The following is a 27356-nucleotide window of genomic DNA, read 5'->3' as shown; positions in this document are numbered from 1 at the left end:
TGGGACGGCCTGCCTCACCGGATCAGGTCTCAGATGATCTCCTTGTCTCCGGAGGTCCCTTCTGTCACTGAGCTGGTGGCTTCAGGACCATCGATTGAGCGGGGGTCGTCCCTACTGGATCTCCAACTGGGTCCTTCTGACAACGGATGCCAGTCTGAGGGGTTGGGGCGCGGTGTTGTAGCAACACTCCCTCCAAGGCCGGTGGACCGAGGAGGAGTCTCTCCTCCCGATAAACATTCTGGAACTGCGGGCGGAGTTCAATGCACTGAACTTGGCCCAGCATTTGATACAGAACAGACCTGTTCAAGTACAATCAGACAATGCCACCACGTGGCGTACATAAATCATCAGGGCGGCACTCAAAGCCGTATGGCGATGAAGGAAGTATCAAGGATTCTTCAATGGGTAGAATGCCATCTGCCAGCCATATCTGCAGTGTTCATTCCGGGGTCCTCAACTGGGAAACGGACTTTCTCAGTCATCAGGAAGTACACGCCAGAGAGTGGAGCCTCCATCCAGAAGTATTTAAACTCCTCGTGGACAAGTGGGGCCTTCCAGATGTGGACTTGATGGCATCTCCGACACAATCACAAGGTTCCGGTCTTCGGAGCAAGAACAAGGGCATTCGTAGAAGCACTGGCAATCCCATGGAGCTTTCAGCTACTATATATGTGTTCCCTCCGGTGTCACTCCTGCGCAGAGTACTACGGAAGTTCAAACAAGAAGGAGGAACCCTGCTTCTGATCGCTCCGGCGTGGCCCAGACGGCACTGGTTTTCAGATCTACAGGGTCTCTTGATAGAGCATCTTCTTCTACTTCCACAACGACCAGACCTCCTTGTTCAGGGCCCTTGTGTATAGCAGGATTTAACCCGACTGGCTTTGAGGGCGTGGCTCTTGAAGCTTCCGTATTGAGGGCCAAGAGCTTTTCTGAGGCGGTCATTCATACTATGTTGAAGGCCCGTAAGCCAGCTTCTGCTTGGATTTACCATAGGGTCTGGAATTCTTACTTTGCTTGGTGCGCATCTAACAATCATGACGCTTACAAGTTTAGTACTGCCAAACTTTTGGCCTTCCTACAACAGGGCCTGGACTTAGGCCTTCGTCTAACATCCCTCAAGGTTCACATTTCTGCCTTGTCGGTATGGTTTCAGAGAAAGATTGCTACCCTGCCTGATGTTCATACTTTCACTCGGGCTGTTACGGCTTCAACCTCCTTATGTACCACCAGTGGCCCTTTGGGATTTGTCAGTGGTTCTTGAGGCCTTGCAAGAGTATCCGTTTGAACCTCTTGCGTCTGCAGACCTTAAGTGGCTTTCCCTTAAGGTTTTGTTTTTGCTGGCTAATGCCTCTGCTATAAGGGTCTCAGACTTGGGTGCCTTTATCCTGTACGACCCGCTATCTGCTTTTTCACCTTGATCGGGCTGTTCTTAGAACGCGCCCTGGTTATTTGCCTAAGGTGGTGTCTTCCTTCCACCTTAACCAGGAGATTGTGGTTCCGGCTTTTAGTTCTCCTGAGTTGTCCTCCAAAGAGCGGTCTTTGGATGTGGTACGGGCTCTCCGTATCTACGTGAAGAGAACTGCCCCCATTAGGAAGTCTGATTCTCTTTGTGCTGTTTGGATTTCACAAACGTGGCTGGCCTGCTAATAAGCAGACCTTGGCCAGATGGATTAGAATGGTGATTGCACATGCTTATGTGCAGGCTGGTCTTCTAGCTCCTGCTACCATCAAATCCCATTCTACATGGTCTGTTGGACCTTCTTGGACGGCCTGCCGTGGTGCGACCCCTGAACAATTGTGCAAGGCGGCTTCATGGTCCTCGATGAACACATTCATAAGGTTCTATGCCTTCGATACTTCCGCCTCCCAGGATGCTTCCTTTGGACGCCGGGTTCTTGTGCCCGCTACAGTGCGTTCCCTCGCGTAAGGAACTGCTTAGGACCTCCCCGATGTTATTCCTTGTGGAGCCCAGTGTACCCCGCAGCAGAAAATGAGATTTATGGTAAGAACTTACCGTTGTTTAATCTCTTTCTGCGAGGTACACTGGGCTCCACAAGGCACCCACCCTGACGCTCTTTGCTTCTTTGGGTTGGTATGGCATTAGCCGCTGACACCCTCTTCTGTAGTGAGTGTGTGGTGTGTGTGGCTTCTAACGATTGTCGTCTCTGTTACCTGCTACTGCATTGGACTGGTTAACGAAAACTGAGCTCCTGTGCACAGAGGCAGGGTTATAGAGGAGGCGGCACTATGCATCTTGGGAACAGTCAAAGCTTTGAGCCTGTTGGTGCCTCGGATCAAGATCCTATTCTACACCCCGATGTTATTCCTTGTGGAGCCCAGTGTACCTCGCAGAAAGAGATTTAGCAACGGTAAAGGTGGCCATCCACTACTCAGACTTGTCTGAACTGCAGATAGCATCAGATTTCTCTTGAACTCTCCCGGGAGCGTCCCGGGAATCGGATCAGACCCTGGCTTTAATTTGCATTGCTTTCACTTCAGATATATCTGATGCAATATATCATGTGCCAGATCGCATCAGGTATATCTGATGCACACATGCTACATGCGATTCATCTGATGCTGCTGCTGCCGCTGTTCCCCCTCTTGGTGGGTGGGAGTGGCCAGGGAGATGCCAGTCAAGTGACGCTTCAGATGAATCTGATCAGATACATCTGAAGTAAAAAAAACACTCCGATGTGCACCTGTTTTCTTCAGATTCAGATAAATAGTTGGGGCAGCCTCAGAGATCTGTAGTTCAGACATATCTGACACGGGAGTGAGCATTGGATCGGAAGAGCCATCCAATGTGACACTTTTCTTCAGATATGACGGTCAGATGCATCGAAATCTGAAGAAAACTGCCCAAATCTGAGTAGTGGATGGGGACCTAAAGTTCTTACCATAAATCTCGTTATATTGTTCTGGGGAGCCGTCATGCTTTGGTGGTATCAGTCTTATTGCCTCATTCTTATTATTTTTTGCTATACGTTGAATTTACTGCCAACAGTGAGTGTTTAGCGTATACTTGGGGGTTTTAGGTTTGGTTTAGGGGATAAAGTATGCCACTGTTTGGGGAGGTATACGGGGAGGGGGGAAGTTGGGGTATTGGTTGTTTTTTGGGGGTTTTTTTTTGTGTTGCTGCTGTTTTTTTTGCTGACTTTATGATTGTTCAATGCAACTGTCTATATACTCTTTATTCTTGTGGAAAGTCTGTGTGTGCCCTCCAGCGTACCTCTCTCTTTTGGATGTGGTTATCCTTCACTTGAATTTTGCCCTGTGTGATCTATGTCTATATTGAAACTTCTAGCATGGAATGTCCAGGGACTTAATGATAGAGTGAAGCGCTCCTTAGTCCTCAAAATGCTTAAGAAATATGACCCGGATATTGCATGCCTTAATGAGACTCATTTAGAAGGTAACAGACTGTTATTGCTTCGTAGACCGTGGGTTGGGTGGGCATACCACGCATCGCAGTCTTCCTTCTCGAGGGGTGTGTCTGTTCTGATTAAAAAAAATCGGTACAATTTGAGTTATCTTTGCAGATGGATCGCCATGGTAGATTTTTTTTTGTAAATTGTACTCGCAGACGTTTTTTCTACTGGCTGCCTATGTCCCCCCACCTTTTTCATACAATGTTTTACAAAAGGCTGCCACTTTTATAGCTTCTTCTCCTTGTACTCCTGCTCTCTGTTTGGGTGACTTTAATAACCTTTTAGACTTCTCCCTCGACAAATGGAGATCACCCCCCAACTCCATGATTAGCGGTGGCCCCTCAAAGTTTGCAGGATATATTGACAGTTTAGGTTGGGTAGATGCATGGAGAACTCGTAACCCGTCGTTAAAGCAATTCTCCTGTTTTTCTAGAACGCATGGCTCTTTTTTCCAGAATCGACCTGGCCTTTGTTCCCCTTCCCTCCTTCCTAGGATTACTGATTATGAGGCTAGAGGAATCTCTGACCATTCACCTTTATTGTTGTCCCTTATCGTTGAATGCCAAAGGGGTCACTCCTACTGGAAACTACATCCGTCCCGGCTGGCTCAGATGGGGGCTGATGCTGCTTTGGTGGAGCAGTGGGAGGGATACATTACCACTAAAATTGGTTCTGCCCACGTGGCTGTTGTCTGGGATTCGTTTAAAGCCTTCTTACGAGGCATGTTTATTAGAAGTATGGCAGCCATTAAATCATCTCGGCGGCGTACTGAGAAAGATTTGGAGGCTGACTTTCGGGAGTTAGAGATACAGTACCTGAGAGAGAGTTCGCCCATTACCAAAACTCGCTGGCTATTGGCTCAATCTGTTAGCCCACTTGGCAGATAAAAACTCCCGTAGTCTTATGTTTCGTGCAAATTCCATATACATGCAGGCTGACAGGCCTGATAGCTTATTGGCCCACTTAGTTCATTATGAACGCCCTGGGACTGTTGTCACACAAATGATTGGCCCTGCTGGTTCACTGCTAATACAACGCCTGACATTGCACAAGTTTTTCTATCTTTCTATGAGGAGGTATATAGGTCTAGACTGTATTGCTCTGACCGAGAACTGTGCCAATATCTGGCAACAGTTCCTTTTGCGAAGTAGTCCGCTGAATCGTGTGCCTTTCTAGACGTTCCTACTACTATTGAGGAGATTTCTGCAGCCATTAGAGCCTTCCCCAATGGTAAAGCTCCGGGTAGCGATGGACTTCCCATTGAGCTCTAGAAACACTATATAGATGTATTTGCCCCAAAAGTTCATGCTTTATATTCGGAGATGTTTGCAACAAATAGACTTCCCGCTGCTATGGTTGAAGCCGTCATTATTGTACTTCCAAAGCCCGGGAAAGACCTCAAATATCCGGATTCCTATAGGCCTATTTCCCTTATTCCCACTGGCGCCAAGATCCTGGCAAAGGTTTTAGCTATCAGACTGAATACAGTTATATCTACCATAGTACATCCAGACCAATCTGGCTTTATGCCAGGCATGTCTACCGCTATTAATTTACGCCGTGTGTATACCTTACTTCAGTCCCCAAATGTATACCCTTCTGACTCTGTCCTGGTCTCCCTGGATGCAGCTAAAGCCTTTTATAGTGTGGCCATATCTTTGGGGAGTCATGAGAGCCATGGGTTTTGGTCCTAAGTATATTCAATGGACCCAATTATTATATCAACAGCCAAGTGCCAGGATCTCGGTGAATGGGTTTGTAACACTCCCCTTTACACTGTCTCGTGGCACCAGACAGGGGTGTTCTCTCTCTACTACATTATTTGCGTTGGCCATCGAGCCACTCGCCTGTATTCTTAGGGATTGAGTGTAGGTACCAGATCTGATAAGGTGGCCCTTTATGCAGAAGACCTCCTATTGTTTTTACATGATTACACGCTATCCATGCCTTTTGGTTTTGCAAATTATTGATGACTTTGGTAAATACTCATGTCTCTGCATAAACTGGAACAAGTCTTATATTATGCCTGTGGTGGGTCCTCCTCCCACTGTCCCGAAGGTCTCGTTGCCTTTGTGCTGCACTAGTCAATTTAAATACCTAGGTATTCAGGTTACAAATGACCCTTCTGAGTTTGTCCCCTTGAATTTAGACCCACTGATGCGACACATTATACATGAATCTAAGATTTGGTGCAAACTCCCTTTGACGTTGACCGGCAGGGTCAATATGGTCAAAATGATACTGTTGCCCAAGATTCTGTATATTCTATTACAGTCTCCAGTTTATATATTCCCCTCATTTTTTAGGAAACTGGACAGCGTACTCTCCTCTCTAATCTGAGCCAGTAGGAGACCTAAAATTCAATTGGTTACCCTTACTAGATCTAGACTGGATGGGGCACTCGCCAATTTTCAAGTATACTATTATGCTGCTCAAATGTCACATATGAGGGCATGGCTCCAGGAGGTGAATGTCTCCTCTTTGCATTATGCGTTTATCCACTCTTATTACCCTGATTTCACTCCATTGCAGGTTCTACTGAGTGGGAATATGTCTACTTATTCTCCCCCAATTGTTTTCCAATCTGTAAAAATTTGGCAGGCGCTTAGAAAATTGGCTAGGTTTGAGGACTTTGATCCAGATACCCCCCTTTGGCATTCTCGTTGGCTTCCTGAATTAAACTCTTTTGATGGGAGGGTAGCATAGGCCCCTAAAGCTGTAGTATCCTTATCTCAGGTGTACTGTGATGGTGTATTGAAATCATTACAATCACTTAAGGAAGAATTTACTTTACCTCATTCCTATTTTTATCGGTACCTCCAACTCAGACATGCATTACAAACACATTTTGGGGAATCCCCGCCCTCAATTAGTGTTTTTCCCACTAAGGCCTTCATTATTAGTCTTGGACGTGTTAAGACTGACTCTCTGGCCTATTCCTTTCTTCTTGCTCAGTTTCACATTGACCCTCTCTCCCGTCTCCTTGCGAGCTGGGAGACTGATTTGGGTCATCTGGACGATGAAGAGTGGTATCTTGCTAGGGAATACCCACGTACGGTCACGAAATCTCTTAGATTTCAGCAGATCCAGTTTTATATAATTCATAGAACCTATATGACCCCTGTGAGGCTGAGCAGGATTGGAACCAGTCACTCCACAATATGCCCTAAATGCAATACTGCCCAGGGAACTTTTTGGCATCTGGTGTGGGAATGTAGTGTGTGACAGACATTCTGGATGGGGGTCAGATCGATTCTGGAGGACACGTGTATTCCTTCAGTACTGCTTACTCCAAAGTTATGTGTTCTTGGAGCAGATGTCTCTGTCTCTCTCTCTGAATGGGAGGAACTGTATGTTCTTAATATGTGTGCCTTAGTGAAGGTGTGTATTGCTAGGGGATGGATGGCACTTCATGGACCCACCCAATCCGCCTTTAAAATGCTTGTTAATGATACCGTTTTTAAGGAACGCTATGTTAATATGCAAAATAATGCTAGCTCTAGGTTTGGGAAGATAAGGTCTTTTTGGCTTGATTCTACTCACACTGCACCGGATTTTCCTCCATGAAACTTTTTCTCATCATCTATAGGGCTGTTGAGTATTTTTTGTTTTTGAGCAAAGTTATGGATAGTTCAGAGTGTATGCTTTTGGCTTTCTAACTTATGCTTAATTTTGCAATGTAATTGGGGTTTATGTCAGCGTGTTGGGATTTTCCCCCCTTTTTATTTTATTTTTTGTTTTATTTTTCCTTGCTAGGTCTTAGGATCAGTTTAGGTTAGTTGTACAAATAAAAATTGAAAACCATATTGAGGAGGGTATAGAAATACACGTACCAATTCTTTTTTCTTGCACAAATTCTTTAATTGCATTACAGATCAATTGTTTTTCTCTTTTAGATATGTGCTAGATGTACATGTAGTCTATTGTAACTGTATACTTACACTGTTTACTGCTGCATCCGACTGTATGTATAATGTTTTTTTCTTTTCTTTCATCTTTCTTGTGATATTTATGCGTGCAAGCCTTGTTTTCTCTTCAATAAAAAAAATACTTTATTAAAATGAAAAAAGGCGACTGACTCCATTTTAAGCACTAAAAATTACATCAGCCAGTATAAAAAAGAGGGAAGACCGCCGTTGACGGGGCGGGGCTTCACTATGAGCGGATCCAGAAGCTCACCAGCGCCATTTTCCCTCTGCAGTGGACCCAGATGCTGTAAGGCACAGTGTTCCTCTTCTCCAGGGGGTTCACTGCAATGTACTCAGTGCAGTGTACCCTCCCAGGCTAGTGGGGCAGAGCCAGTTTGGCTGGATAACATTAGGGGAATGATTTCCAATATCTCTTCTAAATTGTCCCGCAACGAGAAAGAGACGCAATACTTAAGACAATCGATGACTGACTGAGTTTATGAACAGAGACTCAGTACCCAAACCAGCGTCTCAGTCCCCTGCCATTTGTCCGCAAAAACATCCTTTGGCTCATATCCTGCAGTCTGACTCTGATGATGACGGGTCAGACATGGAGGAGGAGGAGGTGGACTCAGAGGTGGGGGAGGCTACTCTGTCACAGGGAATAGAGGCTCTCATAGTAGCTATCGGAGACGTTCTGCATATCCCTGATAAGGTAACAGAGGAGACTGAGTAGTCTTATTTTAATATAAAAAAGAAATTCTCAGCCACTTTTCCTGTGTCAAAGGAACTAAATATCCTGTTTGAAGAACCGTGGGTTAATCCTGACAGGAAATTTCAAATCCATAAAAGGTTGATATCATCTATTCCTTTTCCTCCTGAAGATAGGAAAGAATGGGAAAATCCACCGATAGTGGATGCATCAGTATCCAGGCTGTCACGGAAAATTGTACTGCCTGTCCCGGGTGCAGCTTCTTTAAAAGACACGGCTGATCGTAGAATTGAGAATACACTCAAATCTTTGTATACAGCTGCTGGGGTGGCCCAGAGACCCAAATGGTCGGTTAACCTAATTAAGGGGTTAGGTACCTTGCCTCAGGGGGAGATTTTTTTTTACTTTTGCAACATATACAGGACTCTGCGAATTTTATGGTGGAAGCCATAAAAGAAATAGCAGCATCAGTCAGAAATTTTAGTCAAATCATCATGCATAGGAGACCACAAATAGGTTGAACTCGATGGACAATTGTCTTTTTTCAACCTCAGATACTATGTTACTATGTTTGCTTAATGCACGCACCACAGCTATGGCAGTGTCAGCACGCAGAGACTTATGGCTATGCCAGTGGACTGCTGATGTGGACTCCAGGAAAGGCGTGGAAGGCCTACCCTTCACAGGAGAGGCCTTATTTGGAGATGAACTCCAAAGCTACTGCGGGTAAGTCCACGTATCTTCCTTCTGCAGCTCTCCCAGCCAGGAAGGCCTACTCAGGACCTAATCAACAGTCCTTTTGGAATGCCAAGTTTAAGGGCAAAACCAGAGGTTCTTCTACAGCCACCAGAGGCGCTAGAGGTAAACCACGAAAACCAGCAACTGCCGGTTCACAGGAACAGAGCTCAAGCTCTGCTTCCTCAAAGCCTTCTGCATGACGGTGGACCGCGATGCCTGGAAGGCTGGCAGGTGGGAGCCCGACTAAAATTTTTCAGTCACATCTGTACAACATCTTGCCAGGATCCCTGGGTCAAAGATCTTATTTCCCAGGGCTACAGACTAGAGTTTCAGGAGCACCCACCTCACAGATTCTTCAAATCAGGCTTACCAGTTTCACAGGAAGCAAGTATAACCTTATAGGATGCCATTCAAAAACTGGTACAGACTCAGGTCATTGTTCCAGTTCCACCTCATCTGCAAAACAAGGGATATTATTCCAACTTGTTTGTAGTACTGAAACCGGACGGTTCGGTAAGACAGATTTTGAACCTCAAGTCATTGAACCCGTACTTACGAGTGTTCAAATTCAAGATGGAATCTCTGAGAGCAGTGATCTCAGGTCTGGAGGAGGGGGAATTCCTAGTGTCTCTGGATATCAAGGATGCGTACCTTTACATTCCGATCTGGCCGCCCCATCAGGCTTATCTACGGTTTGCACTGCAGGACTGCCACTACCAGTTCCAGACCCTGCCATTTGGTCTCTCCACCGCACAGAGAGTGTTCACCAAGGTGGCGGCGGAGATAATGTTTCTACTCCGCAAACATGGAGTGAACATAATTCCGTACCTAGACGATCTTCTGATAAAGGCACCGTCCAGGGAGCGGTTGTTGGACAGCATTGGCCTCTCAACCAGACTACTCTTGGATCACGGGTGGATTCTGAACTTACCAAAATCTCACCTGGAACCGTCGCAGAGGCTCTCCTTCCTGGGAATGATACTGGACACAGAGCCTCAGAGAGTGTTCCTTCTCTTGGAGAAGGCTATGGAAATCCAGTCGATGATTTGGGCTGTCCTGAAGCCAACCCGGATCTTGCTGCATCTGTGCATTCGTCTTCTGGGGAAAATGGTGGCCTCTTACGAGGTGCTTCAGTACGGAAGGTTTCATGCGAGGCCCTTCCAGCTGGATCTGTTGGACAGATGGTCCGGATCGCATCTTTACATGCACTAGAGTATCTGTCTGTCGTCAAGAGCCAGAACCTCCCTTCTGTGGTGGCTACAGACTTCTCACCTCGACAAGGGTCGGAGGTTCGGGATTCAGAATTGGATTCTGCTAACCACAGACGCAAGCCTCAGAGGTTGGGGAGCAGTCACCATCTTGTAACGTAGGGCAGTCTACAACGCCCTTCTGCAGGCCTCATCTCTACTTCGGAATCAGGCCACTCAGGTCCAGTTGGACAATGTAACGGCGGTAACGTACATAAACCGATAGGGCGGAATGAAAAGCAGAGCAGCAATGTCCGAGGTGTCAAGAACTCTCCTCTGTACGGAAAAACACGCTGTGGCGGTCTTCATTGCGTGAGTAGACAACTGGGATGCAGACTTCCTCAGCAGACACGACCTGCGCCTAGGGGAGTGGGGTCTCCACCCAGAGGTGTTCTGGTGGTTGACACGTTGGCGGGGATATCCACAGATCGACATGATGGCCTGACAAGACAAGCAGTGGCGGTAGACGCTCTGACAACTCTGTGGGTCTACCAAATGGTGTACGTGTTTCCTCCTCTTCCTCTGATCCCAAGAATTCTACAAAGAATAAAGAGGGAAAAGGTTCAAGCAATCCTCACTGCTCCAGACTGGCCTGGTACGCGCATCTTCTCGATGTGCTGATTGAAGATCCATGGCCTCTACCTCTTCGCGAGGATCTTCTGCAACAGGGCCCGTTCGTCTATCAAGACTTACCGTGGCTACGTTTAATGGCATGGAAGTTGAACGGCTGATTCTAGCCAAGAGAGGGATTCCTGGCAAGGTCATCCCGACTATGATCCAAGCCAGGAATGGGGTAACGTCAAAACATTACCACCGTATGTGGAAGAAGTACGTCTCTTGGTGTGAGAGCAGATCATATTCCGCGGTGGAATTTCATCTTGGACGTTTCCTGCTTTTTTCTGCAATCGGGAGTGGATGTGGGCATACGCCTAGGCTCTATTAAAGTCCAGATTTCGGCTTTGTCTATTTTCTTTCAGAAACAATTGGCTTCTCTCCGTGAAGACCAGACGTTCTTGAAAGGTGTTCTGCACATCCAGCCTCCCTTGGTGCCTCCCACGGCACCTTGGGATCTCAGTTTGGTGCTGCAGTTCCCCCAGTCGGACTGGTTAGGACCGTTATAGGAGGTTGACGTAAAGTACCTTACATGGAAGACCGTCACACTGTTGGCCTTGGCCTCAGCAAGACATGTGTCGGAGTTGTCTCACAAGTGTCCATGAGGACAGAGCTGAACTCAGAACTTGTCAGCAATTTCTTCCTAAGGTGGTGTCCACTTTTCACATCAACCAACCTATTGTGGTTCCGCCTGTGACGGACACCTCTGCTACTTCAAAGTCTTTGGATGTTGTGAGGGCTTTGAAGGTGTATGTAAAGAAAACAGCTCGTCACAGAAAATCTGACTCGCTGTTCGTTCTCTGATCCCAATAAAATTGGGTGTCCTGCTTCAAAGCAGTCTATCGCACGCTGGATTAGGCTCACTATCCAGCATGCTCAGCAGGATTGCCGGTTCCAAAATCTGTACAAGCCCACTCTACTAGGTCGGTGGGTTCTTCTTGAGTGGCTGCCCGGGGTGTCTCGGCTTTACAGCTCTGCCAAGCAGCTACTTGATCAGTTTCGAACATGTTTGCAAAGTTTTACAAGTTCGGTACTTTGGCCTCTGAGGACCTTCAGTTTGGTCTTGTCATTTCTGCAGGAACCTCAGCACTCCCACCCGGTTTGGGAGCTTTTGTACTTCCCCATGGTACTCAGAAATCCTATTCTCGTAGTCTATAGAGGATACTGGGCGCCCGCCCGGTGCTTCATTCGTCCTGCACTGTTACTTGGTTAAGTATTCTGGTTTGTTCAGCTGTTGCTGTTCATATTTTATGGCTTTCCTGTTGTTCTGTGTAGTGGTGCGTAATCTCTCCACTTTCCTTATCTATCCTTCTCTCAAAGTATGTCCGTCTCCTCGGGCACAGTTTCCTAGACTGAGTCTGGTAGGGGGGCATAGAGGGAGGAGCCAGCGCACACTATCAAATTCTTAAAGTGTCCAAGGCTCCTAGTGGACCCGTCTATACCCTATGGTACTAAATGGATTCCCAGTATCCTCTACGGACTACGAGAAAAGGATTTACCGGTAGATAATTGAAATCCTATTATTTCTGACACTAACAACCTTGCTGGTTTATTAACCCCCAGTGACTGTGACTGTTATGAGTAATACACTTTGGATCTGACTAAGAGCTCATATCAGGTTAAATTAAGAATGACTACTTACTAATAATTGTCTTGTCAGCTTTTTTAATTTTTCAGTTTCTCAATTTCTAATTAACATGTATTTTAAAATTATGAATTCAAAACTTTTTGATTGACCCATTGTCATCTGGTGTCTAGGCAGTACTCCTCCTCATTTTTGTTTTTGTAGGTTGTGCATTCTTTGAGGGTCAGCTCCTCCTTGTGGTAGCGAGTGTAATCATTAGGTGACAATTGTGGTGTGATGTGAGTAGCAGTAGTCAGTGCCTTTCAAATATTTTCTTTCTTTTTGCAGATAATTGTAAAGTGTGTACCTAGCTTAAGGGCTGAGTGATCTAGAGGTGTCCTTAAAAACCCATAAGTTGTAGGGGGGTCTCATTAGAAGATTGTCCGAGGGTTGTCCCAGTCACCAGCTGGTATCTATTTTAAAACCTTGTTAACATTATATTGGGCTTGACAGAAGGAAAGGCCAAACACTCCGTTAAAAGGAAATTTAGTGATAGCATCAGAGTAACAAAGTGTTTTTGTATAGTGCTGAATCAATGAGGAGGCCAACAAAGCGGTGTCTTTCCCGTCTTCATATGTGAAAGGATGAAAAGCCTCCCATCTGAAAAATCTGGGTTCTGCTGAAATAATAATTTTATTTATATAGCGCTGTTTCTCCCATAGGACTCAAGGCGCTTTACAGGCATCAAAGACATATAGCATATGGTAGCCTAGAAGAAATGACACCAAATGGGATGATTGCAGCGTCTGTACATTAAAAATAGGTCCCCAACATAACCTTCAGTTCCATGTATTTTTTTATCCCATCCACGAGCGTACCAGATGAGGCAGCCATGTTGGGCGCACTACTAGAATTACCCTGGGCGTGGGTTAGGTCACACCTAGAAGAAATGACACAACATGGGGTGACTGCAGCGTCTGAACATTAAAAATAGGCCTCCAACATAACCTTCAGGTCCATGTATTTTTTTTCCTATCCACTAGTGTACCAGGTGAATCAGCCATGTTGGGCACACTGCGATGATTACACTGTGTGAGATAAGCCATACAAGGCATATTTGTGAAAACTGATACGTGTAATAGTCAACACCTGTATGAATGGATAGGCATTTATCAAAATATAAGAGAAGAGCAAAACAACGTGGCAAAAGACAATATTAAAGTACAGTACTATACTTTTTTATGTGCTGGTGCCACACTTGTCCACATGCGGTGGGGTGAATGGGCTTGACTGGATAGATGCAGCGCGGCCAAGTAGATTAGTGGGCTGCAAGATGGTGAGCTGCAATACATCAGGAAACATGCACGTCTGATCTCTCTCCCAGCGCAGTGACAGGAGCCGGCAGCTGATGCAGGCTGGTGAGGTGGTCCTGGAGCAAGAAAACCACTTTCGGAGCCCATGTAGATGTAGAATGAAACATACTGCCTGTGTAATCGCATCCTGCAATGATAGTCTGGGTGCTAATATCGCATCCAGAGCTCATTGAGTATGCGATTATTGATAAATAGACCACCCTGTGTTTATGCTGTGGAGGGCTTTGTGTTTCCACCTTCTCTCTCCACATTTTACATTTCGCATAGTCTTTAGTAAAGTTTCTTAAGACGTGAAAATGTAACTTTGAAAATGTCACCAAGTGGAACAGTGTCTTGGGGTGGTGTTTTGCAGGATGATTTTGTCTTCATACAATTTCATTTTACTTCTAGTGCCAAAGGTTGAGATGATTGATAAACGTTTAGGAAGTCTCGCAGAAGAGTTTAAAGAGCTAGTCTATCCACCTGGCTACAACCCAGAGGGCAAGGCCGTGAAAAGAAAACAAGGTACTGTAAAACACAAGCCACAACCGCACACTTTTTGGGAGACTTGACTCATTCATGGGTTTGCATACAGTTTCTCATCTATGCGGTATCTCCTAACCAAACTGTCCCCAGGTTGACTTGTAATATCTTAAATGTTAAACCTCATAACCAAATTTACAACCTCATTAAAGGACATCTTGCTGGATAACATACCCATGTTTGGGTACTCCCTTGTGTTATCTAATGGTCATTTTTTTGTCAAGTGAGCTACAATTTTTCCGGTTCATAGTTGTATGCTCTTCTGATCAGTGATCATGCAGTTGTGCGATTATCAGTGGTCTGCGCATATGCAGCGATTGAATTGCGATTATGGACGCAGTCAGGATTCATTCGCAAGTGATAGCCAGAGAGAGTCCGTTTTGTGGGAGGTAACGGAGAGTGGTGGCAAAAACACGTGCATGTCAGGACTGTTTTTGGGGTGTGCATCAGCTGTAGACTGCGATCATGTATGCAGGAATGGCAGCTGCTATGGCGTATCAATTGCGTCAGCCATTCTGAGTGACTACAGACTCACGCAGGAATTCAATGTTTGCCTGATCTGCGTGGATGCCGCAAATGTGTACGCAGGTGAGGGCAGCTGCGAAGGCTCTGGTCGGCGTTTCTATGCAAATCCCTGCGGCTGTTGCATTAGAATATTTTCACACATCCTCTGAGTCAAAAATTGTATCTGTGGCGGCTTTCGAGTACAACTATGAGTCGGGCCCCAAGTGTGGTAATATGTGAATTATTTTTCATTGTCTATTCACAGGGAAGAGACATTGCAGCTCTCATGCTAGTTATTAGACTGAATATATATATATATATATATATATATATATATATATATATATATATATAGAGAGAGAGAGAGAGAGAGAGAGAGAGAGAGAGAGAGAGAGAGAGAGAGAGAGAGAACACATTTATTTATTGCACCCACTGCTATCCATGCATCAAAATTTGCATTGCCCATATCAACCACATACTGGTTTTATTTTGTTTGCTTTAACAAGAATGAAAAAATCTGCCCAAAAATGACTTCTGCATATACACATCCCAAATGGGAAAATGCCTAATATAGGATAGGTGCTAGTACCGATGTGGAGGATCATAAATAATAAACCAGGGAGAGACACAGAGAGAGACACAGAGAGAGACAGACAGACGCACGCACGCACGCACGCACGCACACACACACACACACACACCTGCCCTCCTATAAATACCACTACATACGCCCACTTACTACAACATGCACCCACAGCCATCAGTTGACAGTTGCACTGCTCTGGGGTCCAAATAATGGTTGTCAACAAGACGTATATATCCCTGTGTAATTGAGTTTTAAACGTTTATTTTGTTTTCTCTGACGTCCTAGTGGATGCTGGGAACTCCGTAAGGACCATGGGGAATAGACGGGCTCCGCAAGAGACTGGGCACTCTAAAAGAAAGATTAGGTACTATCTGGTGTGCACTGGCTCCTCCCTCTATGCCCCTCCTCCAGACCTCAGTTAGAATCTGTGCCCGGCCAGAGCTGGATGCACCTAGTGGGCTCTCCTGAGCTTGCTAGTAAAGAAAGTATTTGTTAGGTTTTTTATTTTCAGTGAGATCTGCTGGCAACAGACTCACTGCTACGTGGGACTGAGGGGAGAGAAGCAAACCAACCTGCGTGCAGCTAGCTTGTGCTTCTTAGGCTACTGGACACCATTAGCTCCAGAGGGTTCGAACACAGGGCCTGACCTCGATCGTCCGTTCCCGGCCCCGCGCCGCCGTCCCCCTTGCAGAGCCAGAAGAAGGAGATGAAATCGGCGTCAGAAGACTCCGGTCTTCATTAAGGTAGCGCACAGCACTGCAGCTGTGCGCCATTGCTCCCACTGCACACCACACACTCCGGTCACTGTAGGGTGCAGGGCGCTGGGGGGGGGGGGGCGCCCTGGGCAACAATAAGAATACCTTTTGGCACATTATGCACATAATACAGTCTGGAAAACTGTATATGTGCAAAAAACCCCGCCATTAAGAGGGGGCCTTCTTCCTCAGCACACCAGCGCCATTTTCTCTTCACAGCTCCGCTGGAAGGACGCTCCTGAGGCTCTCCCCTGCAGTATCCTGTACAAGAAGGGTAAAAAAGAGAGGGGGGAGGGGGGGCACATAAATTTAGGCGCAAATAAGATAATAAGCAGCTATTGGGAAAAATCACTCATTATAGTGTAAATCCCTGTGTTATATAGCGCTGTGGTGTGTGCTGGCATACTCTCTCTCTGTCTCCCCAAAGGACTTTGTGGGGTCCTGTCCTCAGTCAGAGCATTCCCTGTGTGTGTGCGGTGTGTCGGTACGGCTGTGTCGACATGTTTGATGAGGAGGGTTACGTGGAGGCGGACCAAGGGCAGATAAGTGTGGTGTCGCCCCCGACGGGGCCGACACTGGATTGGATGGATATGTGGAAGGTCTTAACAGACAATGTCAACTCCTTACATAAAAGGTTCGATGACGCAGCAGCCTTGGGACAGCCGGGATCTCAGCCCGCGCCTGCCCAGGCATCTCAGAGGCCATCAGGGGCTCATAAACGCCCGCTAGCTCAGATGGTAGACACAGATGTTGACACGGAGTCTGACTCCAGTGTAGATGAGGATGAGACAAATGCACAGTCTACAAAAGCCATCTGATGCATGATTACTGCAATGAAAAATGTATTGCACATTTCTGATATTAACCCGGTTACTACCAGGAAGGGTATTATATTTGGGGAGAAAAAGCAGCCAGTGACTTTTCCCCCATCTGATGAATTAAATGAATTGTGTGAGGAAGCGTGGAGTTCCCCCGATAAGAAACTAGTGATTTCTAAGAGGTTACTGATGGCGTACCCTTTCCCGCCAACGGACAGGTTACGTTGGGAAACATCCCCTAGGGTGGACAATGCGCTCACACGCTTATCAAAAAAGGTGGCACTGCCGTCTCAGGATACGGCCGCCTTAAAGGAGCCTGCGGATAGAAAGCAGGAAGCTATCCTGAAGTCTGTGTATACACACTCAGGTACTATACTGAGACCTGCTATTGCTTCAGCATGGATGTGTAGTGCTGCAGCCTCATGGTCTGATACCCTGTCAGACAACATTGATTCCCTCGACAGGGATGCTATTTTGCTAACCATAGAACATATAAAAGACGTCGTCTTATATATGCGGGATGCACAGTGGGACATTTGCCTGCTGGCATCTAGAATTAATGCAATGTCCATTTCTGCCAGGAGAGTATTATGGACTCGGCAGTGGACAGGTGATGCTGATTCTAAAAGACACATGGAGGTTTTGCCTTATAAGGGTGAGGAGTTGTTTGGGGACGGTCTCTCGGACCTCGTATCCACGGCAACAGCCGGGAAGTCAACTTTTTTACCTCAGGTTCCCTCTCAGCCTAAGAAAGCACCGTATTACCATGTACAGTCCTTTCTGCCCAGAGGCAGGGGTAGAGGAAAGAAGCTGCACCAGGCAGCCAGTTCCCAGAAACAAAAATCCTCCCCCGCTTCCTCTAAGTCCACCGCATGACGCTGGGGCTCCACAGGCGGAGCCGGGTGCGGTGGGGGCGCGTCTCCGAAACTTCAGCAACCAGTGGGTTCGCTCACAAGTGTATTTCTGGGCTGTACAAATTGTATCTCAGGGATACAAGCTGGAGTTCGAGGCGACTCCCCCTCGCCGTTACCTCAAATCAGCCTTGCCAGCTGCTCCCAGGGAAAGGGAGGTAGTACTGGCGGCAATTCACAAGCTGTACCTCCAGCAGGTGATAATCAAGGTTCCCCTCCTTCAACAGGGACGGGGTTACTATTCCACAATGTTTGTGGTACCGAAACCAGACGGTTCGGTGAGACCCATTCTGAATTTAAAATACTTGAACACTTATATAAGGAAGTTCAAGTTCAAAATGGAATCGCTCAGGGCGGTTATTGCAAGCCTGGAAGAGGGGGATTTTATGGTGTCGCTGGACATCAAGGATGCTTACTTGCATGTCCCCGTTTACCCACCTCACCAGGAGTACCTCAGGTTTGTGGTACAGGATTGTCATTACCAATTCCAGACGTTGCCGTTTGGTCTGTCCACGGCACCGAGAGTATTTACCAAGGTAATGGCCGAAATGATGATACTCCTTCGGAAGAAGGGAGTTATAATTATCCCGTACTTGGACGATCTCCTTATAAAGGCGAGGTCCAGAGAGCAGTTGTTAGTCAGCGTAGCACTCTCTCGGGAAGTGTTGCAACAGCACGGCTGGATTCTGAATATCCCAAAGTCGCAGCTGATTCCTGCGACACGTCTGCTCTTCCTGGGCATGATTCTGGACACAGAACAGAAGAAGGTATTTCTCCCGCTGGAGAAGGCCCAGGAATTGTCATCTCTAGTCAGGGACGTCCTGAAACCAAAACAGGTGTCGGTGCATCACTGCACGCGAGTCCTGGGAAAGATGGTGGCTTCTTACGAAGCAATTCCCTTCGGCAGGTTCCATGCAAGGATCTTTCAGTGGGATCTGTTGGACAAGTGGTCCGGATCGCATCTTCAGATGCATCGGTTGATCACCCTGTCCCCAAGGGCCAGGGTGTCTCTGCTGTGGTGGCTGCAGAGTGCTCATCTTCTCGAGGGCCGCAGATTTGGCATACAGGACTGGGTCCTGGTGACCACGGACGCAAGCCTCCGAAGATGGGGGGCAGTCACTCAGGGAAAGAACTTCCAAGGACAGTGGTCAAGTCAGGAGACTTCACTACACATAAATATACTGGAACTAAGGGCCATTTACAACGCCCTGAGTCAAGCAGAGCCCTTGCTTCAAAACCAACCAGTGCTGATTCAATCAGACAACATCACGGCGGTCGCCCATGTAAACCGCCAGGGCGGCACAAGAAGCAGGATGGCGATGGCAGAAGCCACAAGGATTCTCCGATGGGTGGAAAATCACGTGCTAGCACTGTCAGCAGTGTTCATTCCGAGAGTGGACAACTGGGAAGCAGACTTCCTCAGCAGGCACGACCTCCACCCGGGAGAGTGGGGACTTCATCCAGAAGTCTTCACGCAGATTGTAAACCGTTGGGAACGGCCACAGGTGGACATGATGGCGTCCCGCCTCAACAAAAAGCTAAAAAAATATTGCGCCAGGTCAAGGGACCCTCAGGCGATAGCTGTGGACGCACTAGTGATACCGTGGGTGTACCAGTCGGTTTATGTGTTCCCTCCTCTTCCTCTCATACCCAAGGTACTGAGGATAGTAAGAAAGAGAGGAGTAAGACCTATACTCATCGTGTCGGATTGGCCAAGAAGAACTTTGTACTCAGAACTACAAAAAATTATCTCAGAGGACCCATGGCCTCTGCCTCTCAGACAGGACCTGTTACAGCAGGGGCCCTGTCTGTTCCAAGACTTACCGCGGCTGCGTTTGACGGCATGGCGGTTGAACGCCGGATCCTAACGGAAAAGGGCATTCCGGATGAAGTGATTCCTACGCTGATAGAGGCTAGGAAAGACGTGACAGCACAACATTATCACCGTATATATGGCGAAAATATGTTGCTTGGTGTGAGGCCAGGAAGGCCCCTACAGAGGAATTCCAGCTGGGTCGATTCCTGTACTTCCTACAGTCAGGAGTGACTATGGGCCTAAAATTAGGATCCATAAAGGTCCAGATTTCGAGCCTATCTATTTTCTTTCAAAAAGAACTGGCTTCACTGCCTGAAGTTCAGACGTTTGTTAAGGGAGTGCTGCATATTCAGCCCCCTTTTGTGCCTCCAGTGGCACCTTGGGATCTTAACGTTGCGTTGGATTTCCTGAAATCCCACTGGTTTGAGCCACTTAAGACCGTGGAGCTAAAATATCTCACGTGGAAAGTGGTCATGCTATTGGCCTTAGCTTCGGCTAGGCGTGTGTCAGAATTGGCGGCTTTGTCATGTAAAAACACTTATCTGATCTTCCATATGGTCAGGGCAGAATTGAGGACTCGTCCCCAATTTCTCCCTAAGGTGGTATCAGCGTTTCATTTGAACCAACCTATTGTGGTGCCTGCGGCTACTCGGGACTTGGAGGACTCCAAGTTACTAGATGTAGTCAGGGCTTTGAAAATCTATGTAGCCAGGACGGCTGGAGTCAGGAAAACTGACTCGCTGTTTATCCTGCATGCACCCAACAAGCTGGGTGCTCCTGCTTCAAAGCAAACTATTGCGCGCTGGATCTGTAACAAGATTCAGCAAGCTCATTCTGCGGCAGGATTGCCGCATCCTAAATCAGTAAAAGCCCATTCCACAAGGAAGGTGGGCTCTTCTTGGGCGGCTGCCCGAGGGGTCTCGGTTTTACAGCTTTGCCGAGCTGCTACTTGGTCGGGTTCAAACACATTTGCTAAGTTCTACAAGTTTGATACCCTGGCTGAGGAGGACCTTGCCTTTGCTCATTCGGTGCTGCAGAGTCATCCGCACTCTCCCGCCCGTTTGGGAGCTTTGGTATAATCCCCATGGTCCTTACCAGGGCTGTTTCTAGCCAATTCAGCTCCAAGTGCGAGATTTAAAAATGCGCCCCCCCATGACATTAAAAAATGTGCCCCCCCACACACACACCTAGTAAAAAAAAAAAAACTTGCGCGCACACCCGGCAAAGGGGCATGGCCTCATGTAAATGGGTGTGGCCTCATTTAAATGGGCATGGCCTCGTCTGAAAAGACTACCTCACAATCCAGTTTTTGACCCTGCTCCAACAGATCACGACCACCACAGGAAAAAAAATTCTACCATATTAAGCCCCACACAGTAATGCCCCCTGCACCATATTATGCCACACACCGCAATGCCCTTGATACATTAAATCCCCACACTACGGCAGGCAAGAGTCCCCATTTCACACATTACTGCAGGTGTCCCCATTTTACACATTGAGAGAGAGAGAGAGAGAGAGAGAGAGAGAGAGAGAGAATACTTACAGAGGCGATTACAGCTCTTCGGCCCGCCTCACCAGTCGCTCCTCGCGCCGGCCTTTCCCTCTTCCTAACTTGGATCCCCCTCTGTACTCCGCTCGGGGGGAGTTTCGCATCGTGACGGGGTTGCGCCGTGACGTAACAAAGCAACCACGTCATTCTGTGAAACTCCGCCCCCCGAGCGGATTACTCGGGGAGAAATAGTAGGGGGAAGCAGGGAGCCACAGTTAGTGCCGCGGCGGGCGCCCAGTGCGGTTGCACTGCTCGCCTGCCCCAAGAAACGGCCCTGGTCCTTACGGAGTTCCCAGCATCCACTAGGACGTCAGAGAAAATAAGAATTTACTCACCGGTAATTCTATTTCTCGTAGTCCGTAGTGGATGCTGGGCGCCCGTCCCAAGTGCGGACTCTCTGCAATACATGTATATAGTTATTGCTTAACTAAAGGGTTATTGTTATGAGCCATCTGTTACTGAGGCTCAGTTGTTGTTCATACTGTTAACTGGGTATGGTTATCACAAGTTGTACAGTGTGATTGGTGTGGCTGGTATGAATCTTACCCTGGATTCCAAATCCTTTCCTTGTTGTGTCAGCTCTTCCGGGCACAGTTTCCTTAACTGAGGTCTGGAGGAGGGGCATAGAGGGAGGAACCAGTGCACACCAGATAGTACCTAATCTTTCTTTTAGAGTGCCCAGTCTCCTGCGGAGCCCGTCTATTCCCCATGGTCCTTACGGAGTTCCCAGCATCCACTACGGACTACGAGAAATGGAATTACCGGTGAGTAAATTCTTATTATTTTACAGGTGGTGGGGATGGCCAGGCTGAAAAGAAAGCCAAGACTGACACTGCTCTCTCTGAAGCAGATCTTAGAGCCTATGTGAAGAATGGCACCCTGGGAAAATTAACTGTACCAGTGCTTAAGGAATCATGTCGGGTTTATGGGCTGAAGGGTGGTAAAAAGCAGGAATTGCTGGATGTGCTTATAGATTACTTTAAGAAACACTGAACTATTAATCCTTATTCAACTGTTAACTGTGTTTGTGTTTCCGAAGACCTAATTATAATAATATACAGTTTGTCTGAAACCAAATTGACTGAAGCCTTAATCTATCCAGTAGTGTGTTGTGATTAGTCTGGTTACAATGGAATGCTTTCTAAAAAAATAAATCCCAGTTGCATAAAAGTGAGCAGACAGCTATTTTGTGGACTGTACCATTTTTCACTTGTCTAGGTAATAGGTTAGTCTGTTTAATATAGAGACTACATTGTTTTAGCTCTCTGAATTGCTGTCCTTAGTGTAAATTATATCACATTCTTTTAACTGCTTTCACCAGGAGCAATATGGTTAGAGATATCCTACGAGTTGTGTCAGATACTTGGAACAAGCACTTATTTGTTTTTTTTCTATATTGAGCAACTTTTCCTCTGATCTGCAAGCAGCTTTCCACTTGCACTATGACAGTTTCATTGGACAGGCTCAGAGAATGTGGATTCTTGTAAAAACATCTGCCTTCTGTAATGTTTTTTGTTATTAAAGGAAAGAAATTGATTGAATTTTTGAGTGTAACCAACACTATAATGGAATTAAACTTTTGTATGGCATTTCTTACCTATAGATGTGTCCACATAGATCTTTGCTACAGTTGCGCCAAAAGCCCCTCCTGGCTCCCCAGGTCCTGTGAGACTTGCTGTACCTAGTGTCGGGCATCTTTTTGCCAAAAATGTGTCTTAGTCTCAATGAGATGCAGCTAGGATGTACCAGGAGATGTGATATGCGACACTTGTATATCTGTGTGCATACGTATATTCAGAAACTCAGTTGAAGTGCAGTGGCTGCAGGTTTTCTGCATGTCAAGTGCAGTCTCGCTTTATATACAGCATCAATTGTACACGGATATACAAGTGTTGCATATCAAATTAATCAGTATCTCCGTGTGCATACTAGTCACATCATATTGCAAATAAGACACATGGCAAAAAAGACGCCTAATGCTAGTGGAGTTACATGTGACCAGCTCACTCACACCAGGAAGCTGCTGTGTGGCGTTTTCAGGCTAAATGTACAGTATGAGGACACATCTGTGCATGTCTGTTTTTGTTTAACAACTTGCCCGACATGGTTGCATCAGATGCGACCACACCAGGCAGTGTTTTATGTGACCTGTTCTCACAGGATGCGACCAGATAAACAGTGCTAGCAGCGGCAGGGAAGGGAAACTTCCCTCCGCTGCTGCTGCAAGAGGTACCAGAAGGTCCCTCTGCCTCCCTGCACCCTTCCCACAGTGTTGCTGTGCTGCCAACCATTGCTGATCGGTCAGCACGGCAGGATCCCCCCCCAGTGGCTGCAGACAATAGCAGCGGCTGGGGAAGTGTAAAAGAAGCCCCCCCAAGCTACCCCCAGCCCCCACCTGTGTACCTGCAGGCTGTCCGGGCTCTAAAAGGTAAAATCACAATGTTACCGATGGTCACAATGTTCCCAACCGATGTTTAAAAAATGATTTGTAAAATAAAACTTTTTTTTTTTTTTAATTTAAACTAAAATCATTTTGCATAGGGTTAAATTCATGTTCTTCACATAATTCACTGATAAAAAAACAGACAATTTCTGAGTTGTTTTTTTTGGGGGGAAAATCGTCAGTTAAGTGGTTAATAGCTATAGGGGGGGTATGCAATTAGCTCCGATCATTTCGAAACTAATTAATTCACCCCACTGAGTATTCAATTGTGGACCGTTTTGAATGCTTTTTCACCAATGCCCTTTGAAAAGGCATTAGCAAAAAATGCCTCAAAATCTGCGAAAATGGTTTTAGCAATCAATGTGTTTTTTTTGTCCCTGACACATTGTTCAAGTGTCCATTTGAAGGCTCCATTAGTTTTAGGATTGGGTATGAAAATAGGATTTTGGTACTTACCAGATAAATCCTTTTCTTTGAATCCATAGAGGGCACTGGAATACTCTTGGGGTATGGATGCTGCGATAGCAGGGATAGACACATTTAAATATTTAAATGTGTAACCCTCCTTCCCCTCCATACTCCCAAGATGCCTCAGTGTTTTTTGCTGAGCTGAACAGGAATGAAAGAGAGGATGAACAATGGAGAATTACATATAATATTATAACCTAACGAACAACTAGATAGTTGAAACGACCACGGATAACAGTCACCTTAACATTCAAACAAGCAGGTGATAATGTGTTCCATAAGATAAACTAAACTTACCGCAAGACAGGTGAAATTGCTCTGGGAGGGCATCCAGTGCCCACTATGGATTCAAAGAAAAGGATTTATCTGGTAAGTACCAAAATCCTATTTTCTTTTTCATCCACTAGGGGTCAATGGAGTACTCTTGGGACGTACCAAATTTCTCCATTGGGTGAGAGAGCTGTGTGGCACCTGTAACACTAGACAGCCAAAGCTAAATGCTGATGCCGAAAAGGTATGAAAATTGTAAAAGCGCACAAACGTGCACTGACGACCATGTAGCAGCACGGCAAAGTTGCGTCGTGGAAGCCCCGCGACCTGCTGGTCATGAGATTCCCATGGAACGTGTGAAATGTGCTGTAATCGATGCAGGCGGTTGTAGACTTAGTATGAAAGTAAGTTTGACGAATGGTCAGATTAATCTATCTAGCCAAGGTCTGTTTGGAAGATGGCCAACGTATCTTAACTGCATCATAGAGAACAAACAATGTATCTGTTTTACGTACTGTTGATGTTCGGGCTACATAAATTCGAAGCGTGCAAACCACATCCAAAGAAGCTGGAGTTCCTGAACCTTCTGAGAAAACAGTAACTACGAGTGGTTTATTTATGTGAAAAGAGGATACTACCTTTGGTAGAAAAGCGGGATTCGTCCGAAGTTCCGCTCTGTCATCATGAAACACCAGATACGGTGCTTTGCATGACAACGCACCTAATTCAGAAACACGCCTTGCCGAATCTAAGGCTAGGAGAAACTTAACATCCACCTGTAAGGGTTCAAAAATTGAGGACTGCAAAAAGTCTAAAACTAAATTCAAGTCCCCTGGAGCTGTAGGTGGTATAAACAGAGGTTGAACTCTAAGGACACCTTGCAGGTAAGTGTGAACTGTTGGCAAAAGAGACAAAACGACTCTGAAAGAAAATTGACAAAACAGAGACCTGGACCTTTAGTATTGCTAAACATATTCCTCCATCTAACCCCGTCCGTAAATATAGTAAAAAATGGGATAACTTGAAAGAAAATGTTGGATACTTTTGAGATTCACACCAACCAATATAAGCTCGCCAAATTCTGTGATAATGAGCTACTGTAACTAACACGTAACATGGTTGGTATAACTGACTATGGAATGTTCTCTCGTCTCAAGAGAGCGGTTTCAACTGGCACCCCGTCAACGCAGCAGCGCTAAATTGGGGTAAAGAAATGGACCCTGTTGCAGAAGGTCTGAGCTTATTAAAGCGGCCACTGAACATATGTGAGTAGACCGCGGAGATCCGAGAACCAAAGTGTCCAAGGCCAAAGAGGCACCACAATTTATTGATCTGCTTTACCAACCGAAGAAGCAGCGGAAATGGTGGAAATAGATACGCGAGTCTGTATGACCACGCTATCGTGAGAGCACCCACGGTCTCTGCCTATGGATCTCTTGTCCTGGATACATATCTGTGTGTCTGAGGATTTTGACGAAATGCCATTAGATTCACCAGTGGCTAACACCACCGCTGGACCAGCATCTGTGGATGTAATGCCCAATTCCCCTGGTTGAAAATCTTGACGCTTAGATAAACTGCTTACCAGGTGTCTACGCCTAGAATGAACACTGCTGATAGCAACACTTGGTAATGTTCAGCCAAATTAGAAGACAAGCCATTTCTCGCAAAGCCATCCCTGTTTTGTGTGCGACAGCATTGCCTGCATGAACCGGAATAGACGGAGACTGGTCTGTTGACTGCATGTGGGAGAACGTTAAAAATTGCTTAGAGGTCTAAGAAATTTATTGACAGGAAACTTTCTCGGTCTAACCATAGACCCTGAAACTGACAATGCAGGAAACCTTCTCCCACCCTTCAGAGATCTACATCCACCATCAGAATTTTCCAATTCCAAACTCCGCACCTGTTCCCTACTGAGAGCATTATGTTTGGAGCCACCAGAGTAGAGAAACTGGCAGAACAACAGAATGAATTTGTATATAAGACTGACCACTATGTGAGAGGGTCTAGCTGAAAAGATGTGAGTGAAATATTCCCAACTGGATAGCTGTAACACGGCATCATGTTTTCTAACAGTCGAATGCACAAGTGCATCAAGACTGTCTCTAGTCTGAGCAATAACTGCTGAACTTGGAAATCGTACATTTAGTAAGGTATTTTAAATGATCATTTGTTGAGATGAAGCCTGATAAGGAGATCATCTAAGTATGTACTATCAACATATTATAACTCCGAGGTAGCTGAAATGAGCAATCATCACAGACATGACCCTTGTGAATACTGTAGACGCTGAGGACAGGCCAAACTGTAGTGCCTGAAATTGATTATGGTTTTGTTAAAATGCAAACCTCAGGAACGCCTGAAGTGGTGGCCCAATGATCTTTGAGATCCAGTGAAATCATAAATTCCTGTGGTTGCAACCTACAATTTCCTGAATTTGTATTAAGTGATGTACTGATTGAGTCCCCTTTAGGTTCAATATTGGTCTGACTGAGCCGCCCGGCCTCGGTACTAAAAAAAAAAAAAAAAGTTGAAAAATCTTTGACCCTATTAGTGTACTGGTACCTGAATTAAACTGCTCAATCTATGAGAGATTGAATATTGGTGTGCAGAATTGTTCTCTTGTCTACTGACATCGGCAGTCCTGTCTTTGAACACCGCAATGGTGAACACTACATTTCGGAAACAACCACGTCTGGATGTCTAAAACCATGCCAAAAGTAAACTTTAAAAAGCGTGTTCGTACAATTGAAGAATCAAGATGGGTTCTCGAACACGGCCTTGAAAGGACCAAAGGGTAAATTATCTGAACACTGGTCCAGAGTACTTCCTTTTAGAAACTGGCTCGGCCAACTGTAGGAACCCAGATTTTCTTTCAGTAGCCGGAGAACTGCATTTGTGTATTCAGGATGAAATAAAATTTTGCTAATATAAGGCAACACCTCTATTCCTTGTTTTGACATAGCCTTGGCCTGCCAAAACTGCAACCAAAGCACCCTACGGGTCGTAATAGTAGAAAAACGAGAACTGTTTTACAACAGAACCACGGTGAGGCCTGAAGTCCTGACAATATGCACCGCCAGCATGGCAAGCATGCAGCTTAGCCATTTGGCCCCCAGACAG

The 27356-nt window shown here is 46.1% G+C and overlaps 1 pseudogene; it reads left to right on the top strand.

Annotated features, from left to right (window-relative positions):
• The window catches only part of LOC134958089 (X-ray repair cross-complementing protein 5-like), a 230080-nt pseudogene extending 207857 nt beyond the window's left edge, over positions 1-22223 (top strand).
• Positions 22224-27356: the final 5133 nt, after the last annotated feature.

This window comes from Pseudophryne corroboree, chromosome 9 (genome assembly GCF_028390025.1).
Source record: "Pseudophryne corroboree isolate aPseCor3 chromosome 9, aPseCor3.hap2, whole genome shotgun sequence".
Lineage (NCBI taxonomy): Eukaryota > Metazoa > Chordata > Amphibia > Anura > Myobatrachidae > Pseudophryne > Pseudophryne corroboree.
The sequence above is the reverse complement of the archived record's forward strand: the minus strand, read 5'-3'. Positions and strand labels throughout refer to the sequence as shown.